The sequence below is a fragment of the Nomascus leucogenys genome, chromosome 8 (assembly GCF_006542625.1).
Source record: "Nomascus leucogenys isolate Asia chromosome 8, Asia_NLE_v1, whole genome shotgun sequence".
NCBI classification, from domain to species: Eukaryota; Metazoa; Chordata; class Mammalia; order Primates; family Hylobatidae; genus Nomascus; species Nomascus leucogenys.
In genome coordinates, this window is record NC_044388.1 from 9,455,416 (window position 1) to 9,466,395 (window position 10,980).

The following is a 10,980-nucleotide window of genomic DNA, read 5'->3' on the forward strand; positions in this document are numbered from 1 at the left end:
CCTTTTTATTGCTGAATAGTATTTCAAGGTGTGGATGTACCAGTGTTTTACCCACTAACTTGCTTAAAAACATTTGGCTATTTTCCAGTTTTTAGGTATTACAAATAAAGCTGCTATAAATGTTCTTGTAAAGTTTATTGCGAGAACATAAGTTTTCATTTCTCTTGTGTAAATACGCATGAGTAGGATTGCTGGATCATGTGGTAAGTATATGTTTAACTTTTATAAGAAACTGCCAAACTGTGTCCTAGAGTGGCTGTACCATTTTACATTCCTACAGGCAATGTAGGAGAGATCCAGTGTCCCCACATGTTTGCCAGCATTTGGTAACCTCAGCATTTTTTATTTAAGCCATGTACTAGATGTGTCGGGGCTCCTTTTGATGGGCCACAGTCAAGAAGGCAGTTAAGCTCTGTGGCCTTCCGAGCTTAGCTGGGGTGACCTCAGATGTCTCTCATTGCTCCAGTTTTCCTGGTAGCTGTCTACACAGCAGTTTGGGCTGTCTGGCACTTAGGCGATGGAAAATGGGATGGTCTCTCTGGATGGGGGGCTGAGTCTTCGGGTTTGCCCAGTTGCTCCTGACTGCAGTGGTGGGACATTGCTATCTGGGGATGCTGAGCCTCTTTGAGGCAGTGCCTCTTGGCCCAGCAGGAAGACTTGATATCAGTGGCACATGCTCCCATGGGGTAGGGCAGGTGAAATGACAGCTGTGGGGCAGGAACAGAGTTTGCCTGGGCCAGGGTCTTCCTGTAGCTTTGGCCAGAGGCTGTGTGAATACTTTTGATTTCTCAAGTTAGATCATTATGAGCATAGTGTGAGAGGAAGTGGGACATGGAATCAATGTAGAGAGGCAAGGGTGGGACCACCAGTGGCACTTGTCAAATCTTGGGACCCACTAAACAATCTTTGCCCTTGAACTTTGTACTCTGTGACCACCCAAGACTCTCCAGCAGCATGTGGACACCTTGTCTGGATGCCATGGAACTCCTATTTTTGTCTCCTGTGGGTGAGATTTGGAAGCACTGCTGTCACCACCACATGGGCTTTCCTGGCCCAGGGGTCCAGGTCTCATGAGCAATTAGAATGTCATCTGAATATCAGAAGGTGCCTCACTCAAGAAAGTTGTGCAGGACAACAAGGTGATGGGTTTTACATCAGGCAAACATTATAGTGAAGACTTGAACCAGCCCAGCCATTCTTGGAAAGTCACCCTCCATCTGATTCAAGGTACCTCTTGTTCAAGGGAAGTTGCAGACTTTGCCAGAACTCTTACTCATCATGACCCTGGAGCCATGAGTTTGGACTAGGAGGCCAAGAATCAGGAGAGTAGTAATCCTGAACAGGGATACCCTTGAGATAGTGGAGACTTGCATGGGGCAGTGAAGTTTGGGGATCATCAGCAAAATTCCCCGGTGGCTAAGCCCTGGGAGGATCCTGTGGAGGAGCTCCTTTGGGTTCTGGCTCTTGTGTGTCACCAGGTGCCTTTGCAGGAGATCAACATAGACGTAGGCATGGAGGAACCTAAAGTTGATTTCTAGAACCTGAACATGAACTGGGGCGGGTAGGGAGCTGAGCAGTCTGTCCAGGCAGAACTTGAAAGTCAAGTGATGCCTTGGTGGGCTCTAGAAGTTGAGGTGGTGGGATGAGAGGAAGCCAGGCAGTCAGACACTGTCAGGTGATCAGTGGGGGTGGGTTGATGGGTTTCAGCAGGGTTATGCAGGCAGGATGAATAGTCAGACTTCCTCTTAGAGGATGGTGAGAGTTTAAAGAAATTGGTTTTTTGTTGCTATAATTGTTTTTTCCATTGTTTCCTAAATTTCCATTTTCAGGTTCCTCCTGCTCCGGCCTGCCTCCTCTCAGGCTGTGCTCCTACTCTCCTGCTGTCAGAAGGCAGCCCAGCACACAGCACCTTTCAGATTTAAAAAGGCAGGCACGGCTTGCGGCAGGTACCTCCCCTGACTGTGAGGTCACACAGTGGGACTCCATCCTTGAGGCCAAATCCTCTGCAGTTCCCCTCTAGCTCTTGCTTGTCTTCCTTTCAACTCATCCCTGCCTTGACCTCAAATTTGCCCACACATTTTAGTCTGGCACTTGCCCTGACCCTGCTCCGCTGTCTTGGTTTCTGAGCCCAGATCCCACCTCCTACTCTGCTCCTGTGGCGCTGATCACATGGATGCTGCCTGCACGGCTGCCCTCTGTCCTCCTGGGTCCAGCTTCTTCAGTGCTACCACCTCAGGGATCAGGGCACACCATGGTCTGGCCCCATTAGGTGACCAAGATGGGCACGTGTGCCCCTTGCTAGGTCTAGGCTGCCCAAGAGTGTCTTGAAGTACGGGCATGCCTATCTGAGGGCAGGTAAGAGCTCCTTGGCTGAGGCAGGGCGTTGCCTCAGGAGTCAATCTTCTCATTGGTGCCTTTTGTCTCTTACCTAAAGGTTGGGTGACCCTGGGCCCTTTGTCTAGTTCAACCTTTGCCACTAAATCTCTGAGTGACCACCAGGAAGTAAATGAACCATTATGGGCCTCAGTGATTTCATGTGTACAATACGGCTTCTTGATTTCCTAGCTAATAATCTTTTTACTGCATCATATTACAGTTAAAGGAAAATCTAAAAATCAGAAGCCAAAAAAAGACTTTAAGTTAAATTCTGGCGTAGATATACTAGCTCAGAGTTTCCTAATGTTTTTTTGTCTAATAAATGTTTGCCAACTGAGTATTTGTTGAAGTGAATGCAGCATGTCAATAGTTCTCAGGCATTAATGCAGAAAAATTGGAAGGGCAGATTAAAATGCATCTCCCCGGGCTCCTCCTCAGAGCTTCCAATACCACTGGGGCCTAGCAGCATGCATTTTAATGTGAGAAACTAAAAAAGACCAAGGTTTTGAAATAGACATTGGTACCTTTTTAGGGGCCAATTCACTAATATGCATTAGAAACTTTAAAAATAGTAGAACACTAAAGTCAATCAAAATGTCCAACAACAAAAAATTGATACATTAAAATGTATCAGTGCAATGGAAACACAGCCATTAAAAAATCATGTTTTCAAAGACCATTTAGTGATTTGGTAAAATGTTTACAACATAATGTTAAATGGGGGCAAAATACCACATAAAATACCATCTCAACAATTTTTAACATTTTGATGTAATTTTTCCAATTTTTTCTTGTATATATTCTTCTCTCCTTTTAAAGAGGAGAGAATGGGGTGGCGTTGGGGTGAGGGGCTATACTAATGCTCTTTTGGACAAAGATGAGGGGTCCACTCTCTCCACTCTGGCTTGGAAGGCACTACCCAAGGTCAATGCCTCCATGGAGTAGTTTCCAAGCCTTATTGTCCCAGTGCACTGGGAGCCCCATAGAATGCCAGGAATCATCTTCTTTTGGCAGAGAGATGACTCATCCATCCTTCCTCAAAGGTTTCAGTGAACCCCAGGTTAAATATCCCTGTGAATAAGATCAGAAGCCTCTCCGTAGGGAGTTTGGCCTACAATCAAACATGCTTTGGCTAGTTAGAAGTGGTGCTAAGGATCCCAGATGAAAGTCAACTTAGAAAGACAAAAAAATCTTTAAAATAAAGATAATAACAATATCAAAAGTCAAAGCACCAATACTGACCATAATTATGATGATTAGTTTTTTATCAACACTTTTTTTTTTTTTTCTCTGTTGCCTAGGCTGGAGTACAGTGGCCCATTCGTGGCTCACCACAACCTCCGCCTCCTGGGTTCAACCAATTCTCATACCTCAGCTTCCCAAGAAGCTGGGATTACAGGCATGTGCCACCAAGCCCAGCTAATTTTTGTATTTTTAGTAGAGACAGGGCTTCACGATGTTGGCTGGTCTGGTCTTGAACTCCTGGCCTCAAGCAATCTGCGCACCTCAGCCTCCCAAAGTGCTGGGATTGCAGGCGTGAGCCAGCACGCCCGGCCTTTATCAACAGTTTACCTTGACATGCACTTTTCTAAGTTGCCCAAATCATTTTGCATATATCACCTACTTATTCTGACAGAGTCTCAGCATTACATTTTCTAACAATATAATTTTGGAGGTAGGAGGGAGCTTTAAAGTTCTGATGAAAACCAGAAGCTTCTTGAGTTAAAAACAAAACTCTGAAGTGTGGTATTTTCCAACTTGGTTCTTGACAAGAAATTAGGGGATTTCAGTGTGAGAAATTATAAAGCCCTATTACTATGAATTCTTAGTTTTGGTGAATATGATGTGGTATTTCTGCAAAACTCTCTAAGGACAGTGACAGAACATTCATGATGCTGACCCATGGGGAGAAAGGAGCTTGCACATCTGTGCTATGACAATTCTAAAACCTCAGGGATTAAAATACTCAACTAGTGTAAGAGCTGCCTGTGTGAGACTGTGTGCTCAGTCCACATCTGCTCATCATGGCTCAACAAGGCCAGGCTCAGATCTTTAGATGACCTAAGCTCTGAAAAGACTATAGTGCCTCAAATTTGAATTATTACTCCCATGTGAAATTAAAATAGAAAAAAATAACAAAACACAAAATTAAGGTTGAGAAAGCTCAACAAAGTCTAACTTTTCCCAGGCTGTCTACTTTGATGCTTTTTTTGAAATGTCAAATATCAAAATATTTACAAAATGTGTGTTTGTACACAATCCTGCTTTGCTGGTGTTGTCTGTGAGGTCACTCAGCATCCAGTGGTCACAGGGATCTATGGCTTTCTTTCAAACACCAAGTGTTGACAGTAGTGAAATTCTGGTACCTGATGTGGTGGTCTCACTCCCTTTCCTGTAGTAATATGCAGCTAGAAATTAGAAATCAGGAGGCTGGCCCCCTCCCCCAACCCTAACACCATTCATATGTCAAATCCTGCATACTTAGTGCTTTGAGGAGTCATAACAGATGGTAGTTGAAATTAGCAAGCTGTGATTAGCCACTCTCCCACATGAATGGACCCTGACGTTGACTGAGACCTTTGGCTCTGCCCTTCCTGAAAGACTCTGTTAGGCTAGGACTTCCAGCAACACGTCATCCCCATTTGGCTCCAGCTTTTGAAATCTGGCACGTATTCTTAACTTATTCCTTCAACTGCGCCCTTCTAGCAGGCACTGTATTCCCCATTCACCTGGTCTTTTTTTTTTTTTTTTGAGATGGAGTTTCTTTCTTGTTGCCCAGGCCGGAGTCCTATGGTGTGATCTCAGTTCACTGCAACCTCTGCCTCCCAGGTTCAAGCAATTCCCCTGCCTCAGCCATCCCAAGTAGCTGGGATTATAGGTGTGCACCACCATGCTCGGCTAATTTTGTATTTTTTTTAGTAGAGATGGGGTTTCACCATGTTGGTCAGGCTGGTCTTGAACTCCTGACCTCAAGTGATCCACCCGCCTCGGCCTCCCAAAGTGCTGGGATTATAGGCGTGAGCCACCGTGCCCGGCCCAACCTGGTCTTATCATTAGCTTATACCACTAGCCCACACCACTAGCCCAGCCAGCATCCCGATCAATAGACACTTTCAGTTCCTAACAACTTGGAAAGACAGACTTTCAGAGGCTGAAGTATTTTTGCAGCAACTCATCTTGTTGTTCTATTCCATTCCTCCTCAGCTCCATCCTAATGTAAGGGGACTGGGCAGAGGCTAGGCAGCAGTAACAGGAGAGTAGGCCAGGCATCAGCCTCTGTCAGATATCTGAGAAGCTGTGGCAAATTGGCCAGTAACAGGTATCCCCACACAATAGACAATACATGCTCTTCAGGGTGTGGATGTGGGTGCCAGAAAGGTCAAGTCCAGGGGCAAAAGTCAATTAGAAACCAGAGTGTTTAGTCAGATATTGACAAAACTAGAGAACTAGGTACCAGGCACCTCAGGCAAAGACTTGAGTTCATTTTTATTTCACGCCTTTAAGTCTGGGGCATCACAAGGCATCCATCATGTGGTTTGTATTTACCAATGAGGGGAATACTTCACCAACATCAACAATGGTTAGAAGGTTACATAAAATGTTAAACTTATTAAAAGTTCTCCAAATAGAGCTTACAACTTTACCACTTGTTATTTCAGGAAATGTTTTGAAACTTTTCCTGAAAATAAAAAGCTAGACATCTATATCACATCTTTTGGGGTAGCATTAATAGCCCCAGCCTGAGACTTTTTAGTCTACTTTTAAATGTTTCTCGGCTGGGCCCGGTGGCTCCTGCCTGCTATCTTAGCACTTTGGGAGGCCAAGGTGGGTGGATTGCTTGAGCCCAGGAGTTCAAGACCAGCCTGGGCAACACGGTGAAACCTTATTTCTACAAAAAATACAAAAATTAGCCAGGCATGGTGACACATGCCTGTAGTCTCAGCTACTTGGGAGGATCGCTTGAGCCTGAGAAGTTGAGGCTGCAGTGAGCTGTGATCGTGCCACTGCACTCCAGCCTGGGTGACAGAGTGAAACCCTGTCTCAAAGAAAAAAAAAGTTTCTCAGCTGGGCACGGTGGCTCATGTCTGTAATCTCGGTACTTTGGCAGGCCAAGGCTGGCAGATCATGAGGTCAAGAGATCGAGACCATCCTGGCCAACATGGTGAAACCCCGTCTCTACTAAAAATACAAAAATTAGCTGGGCATGGTGGTGCGCACCTGTAGTCCCAGCTACACGGGAGGCTGCAGCAGTAGAATCACTTGAACCTGGGAGGCAGAGGTTGCACTGAACTGAGATCATGCCGATGCACTCCAGCCTGGCAATAGAGTGAGACTCTGTCTCAAAAAAAAAAAAAAAAAAAGAGAGAAAGAAAGAAAAGAAAAAACAGTTTCTCTAATAACTTGGTTTAAAGGTCTCATCTTAGGGAATTTTCCCCTGATCAAGTGTCCCAAGACCTGGAGCAGATCAGGTAGGATACATTTCCAAAGCCTCCAGGAGCAGAGAAAACTACGAGCTAAGGAAGTCAAGAGCGTTCCTATAGACCACTGGGGCTCATAGTTGGGGGAGCAGAATTCTGTCACAATTCCAACTAATATGACTAGATCCAGGAAGGAGACAAAGCCAGTATAGTCCTAGACCAAGAGGATCCTGAGAGGAAAAATAAGGAGAAGGAAATAAGGAAAATGTCCTTCGTGGTTCACTGGCCATGGGCAACATGATGGTGCTCACATAAAGGCTTAGGGTCATAATGGACAGAAGTGTTGAGAAATCTCATCCATTGCATCTTGCCCTCATGGCCAGATGTTACCTAAGAGTGTCAGTCAGGAAAATCTAAATGTGGATAATTTTTTACTTCTCCCACTGTTTCTATGCAACTTTATCCTTGAGTGTCTCCAAGTTTCTTTTATGTGCTGTGCCAGAGAGAACCACCTCTTCTTCAGAAACCCTCCAGAGCTGTCACTGCTAAGTGGCTGCTCCACCAGGGACTACATTTCCCAGACTCCTCTGTGGTTAGCTGTGGTCATGTGATAGAGTTTTAGCCAATGGAATGTGAGTAGAAGTAACACGCACGACTAGGCAGAGCCCATAAAAAACTCCCATGTGCACTTTTTCATGCTCTTTTCGTACTTCACTGAGGAGTGGAGACACCTCTAGGGGACCTTGAAAACCACATGCTGCAGAAGGCAAAGCCCCTCTCTACCTGTGTCTCTGAATGAATGCATGAAAGACAGTTGCCCCACTGACCTGTACTGTTACATGAGCAAGAAATAAACTATTGTGTTTGAGCCATTATAGATTTGGGGTTCTATTATAACAATTAGCCTATCCTAATATCCTTTTTGATATAGCTGTTATCATTGTGTACAGAAATCTCTGTGCCCTTTCCCCTTTTCTTTAAATCTTACCACAAACTAAAAAAGGAGAATTGGGAGACTTAAATTTAAGTAGCTGTTGGGGACAAATGACACTTACCAAATTAGTGGTCACAACGTTCAGATCTTAGAGCCAGAAGAACAGGACTACAGCAGAGCCTCACTTCAAGACAACCTAATATATTAAAGTAAAACAAAAAGTAAAACATAAGGCCTATAAAACAGATATTTTAGTATGTGATAGTTAATTTCCAAAGGGAGTTGTCTATTTACAAAGGAATATGCCACTGTTTTCCAGTAAATGACAAGCTTCCTTACTGGCTTTAAAATGAGACTTACGCCTCTCCGCTCCCAATCATTTTAACATAGAATTTCTGAAGAACAGATCTCCCCTGATACGTCAGCTATACGAAGACTAGATGCTGACTCAGGGGATGACTTAGAAGCCGGGAAAATCAGGGTATGATTTCTATGCCTACGTGCTGTTCTCATGTATATGTCAAAACTTTTCTCTTGGGAACTTAACTTTCTTGGGTAGGAACTTCCAGAGGTCGTGAAATTATAGGCTTTGTAAAGAACTACGAGTTTTTAGACAAAGTTAAAACAGACACATTGTGTCTTTGTGTTTAATATCATCCCAGATACGATGGCACAAGTAGGAATGAAAATAAGTCCTCTGTAAACAGGGTGATAAGATAAATGCAGGTTCATACACAGAACAATCAGAAACGTGCTCAGTAAAGGCAGCACAATTGTGTACATCTTTTTACCAGGGCTGTCATATTTTACCAGGTTCAGTGTGAAAATACCATTTGATGGCACAGGACACGTATTTGCCTAGAACAGGGTTTATTTTTATGTCTGATCGCTCAGTATAAGATCTAGGAAGCAAACAATCCAGAACTCTGGACAAACATTCTGACAGTCTGAAACGGAGTACTCAGGTGAGGGGAGGAAGAGGAGGCAAAACAAGAGGGTTGACAGGGAAAGGCATCAGTTGGGCCATTCTCCCCAGGGTTTCCGTCTTAGTATTTTTTTTTTTTTTTTTTTTTTTTTGCATTCTTTTCTGATCCTGTGGAGAAGAGAGATATCAGATCCCTTTGGGGCCGTATTTAGAGGGTCTCCCAAATGCAGTCCCTACTCCCAACTCTGGGCTGGGGTTTGGCAAGCTGTAGGCGTCAGGGAACAAGATGGCGCCCTATGGTGAAGGGCGCCGAGTGAGGGGGGGCCAAAAGTGGGCCTTCACTTACTCGGAGGCGCTGGCTCCTCTGAAGCCCAGACGCTGTCAACTCCCTGGGCCCAGGAGTCACAACCGCTTTCATGCTCTGGGTTCTTCACTTCTTGTGGTGATCAGCTCCACATATTTTTCTGATGATGTCACCCATTCTGACTTCCTACATTTTGAAAGTTGATCTACAAGTAAAATCTTTCGTGAGGCTTAAAAAAAAGAAGAAAAGAAATAAAAGGTGTGCTATAGGGAGATGGAGGAAAGAGAAAGGCCGTTGCCTCTTTATTTTGAGATTTGCTGCAGCTGCGAGTGCCACTCCCCAACTAGTTTCCTGGCTTCAGAGGGAGGCCAGTGGCCGGGCGTGGGTGACGTCAGGGCCAGGCCTGAGTCATCGCCAGCAGCCCGGGCTGGGCTGCCCTGCCACTCGGAAGGGGACAAAAGGAACCTTTGATGTCCAGAGGCCCTCCTCTCAGCACACTCTCCGGCACAGACCAGCAGGCCAGGAGAACATTCCTGCCGTCTCCCCACCCCCAACCGCCCTTCCTACTTCCGGAACAGCCCCAGACAGATTCAACAAGGCCTCCCCAAAGGACATCACCCTCCTGCATGGCAGAGGCATGGCCGTGCTCCGTCGGAGAAGCAGGGAAGGAGAGGGTGTTTCCCTGGGGACCTCTCACTGCCCCTCTGCCATCCCCCTTCTTCTGTGTGGTGCGCACCTTACTCAAGGGGTTGCAGTGGTATTGAAAGAGATGTGGAAAGGTGGAAAGCACTTTTGTCACCATCCCCGGGCAGCTCCTGGTGGTCAGTGTCTATTCTCCTCCGCCTCTGTGCTGTGGCCCTGGGCTTCACTTCCTACCCTGGGTGCCAGCATGAACTAGCTCTTCCTGGATTTAAGACATGACCACTCTTTAAAGGGATTATTTATATCTCAGTGCCTGGCATGGGGCTTGGTAATTATATGATGAATTAAGGAATGATAATTGTAAAATAAAATAGTAAAGGACACATTAAATACTTAGAGTGAACATTCAAGCCTCTGCACTTTATGAAGATTATTTCATTTATTGGTATTATCACAACAAAAAAGCTGTGAGGTAGGTACTATTAATATTCCTAATGCCATAGAGGAGGAAATGGATGCTCAGAGAGGTTAAGACACTTCTCTAAAGCCTCACAGCTAGTTAGTTCATGGCAGAGCCTGGATCATCTAATCTCACATCCTGTTTTCTTAATCATGGTGCTGAGTGGCTGGAGTGAATGAAGGAATATTGACCAAGGGCACCCTGGCCAGGAGAAAGGAGACAAAGATAAAGATGGGACTTGAAACCACATCCTACAAGGAAACAGTGAAACAATTAGGAATGTTCTGGCAACATGGGCCTCATGCCTTCTTACTGCGTCAACACCAGGTCTGAGGTTTGGCAAGTGGGTGGCTTACTCAGTGTGGCCAGGAGGGCGAGTCAGTCATCAGGTTCAAGTGGGGATGAGAAACTAGGGAGGTTGGATGGACGCAAGCCTGTGGCATGTGGTAGATGCAAAATCTGAGAGCCACGGGGGACAGAGTACCTTGGCGTGAGCCAGAGTCCACGCTTGTCTTTGTTGCCTTCTGGCCTCATGGATGTAGGTGGGAGGGTCAGTCCATCTGGGGTGGACAAGAAGGCTACAGGAAGAAGGACATGACGGCACTCTCAAAGACTCCGGACTCAGAAAAAGAGTTGAAACTGTGGTGTGGTTTTAGAGTGCAGGAGGAGTGAGAAGGGATTGGGAACAGATCTGGACCTGACAATGGTAGTTACTTTCTACTCTTAGTGCCCTCCTACCAGGAATCAGCTGCCTTTCTGGGCCTGAGGAAGAGTCCTGGCAATGGCTGTGGGCAAGCAAAGGCGAGGAGGGGTGGCGAGAAGAGAACATCTGCTTATCAGGGTATCTGGGCCCAGCATAAGAATGACCTACGAGGTAGCTTCTCCCTCTGTGGTTTATGATTCTGTGGTTTGTACTTTTCC

The 10,980-nt window shown here is 45.5% G+C and overlaps 1 protein-coding gene across 2 annotated transcripts in view; it reads right to left on the reverse strand.

Annotated features, from left to right (window-relative positions):
• The window catches only part of ZBTB38 (zinc finger and BTB domain containing 38), an 81,919-nt gene extending 72,357 nt beyond the window's left edge, over nucleotides 1–9,562 (reverse strand). Inside the window, exons 1-2 of one of the 2 annotated variants that reach the window (XM_030816726.1) lie at nucleotides 9,000–9,562; nucleotides 7,850–7,924 (exon numbers count right to left, since the gene is read on the reverse strand). The gene's annotated coding sequence lies outside the window, so the exon portion shown is untranslated. Of the gene's footprint in view, nucleotides 1–7,849; nucleotides 7,989–8,999 lie in introns of those variants that run through there. The other variant, XM_030816729.1, reaches the window with a different exon arrangement.
• Between the last annotated feature and the right edge of the window lie 1,418 nt (nucleotides 9,563–10,980).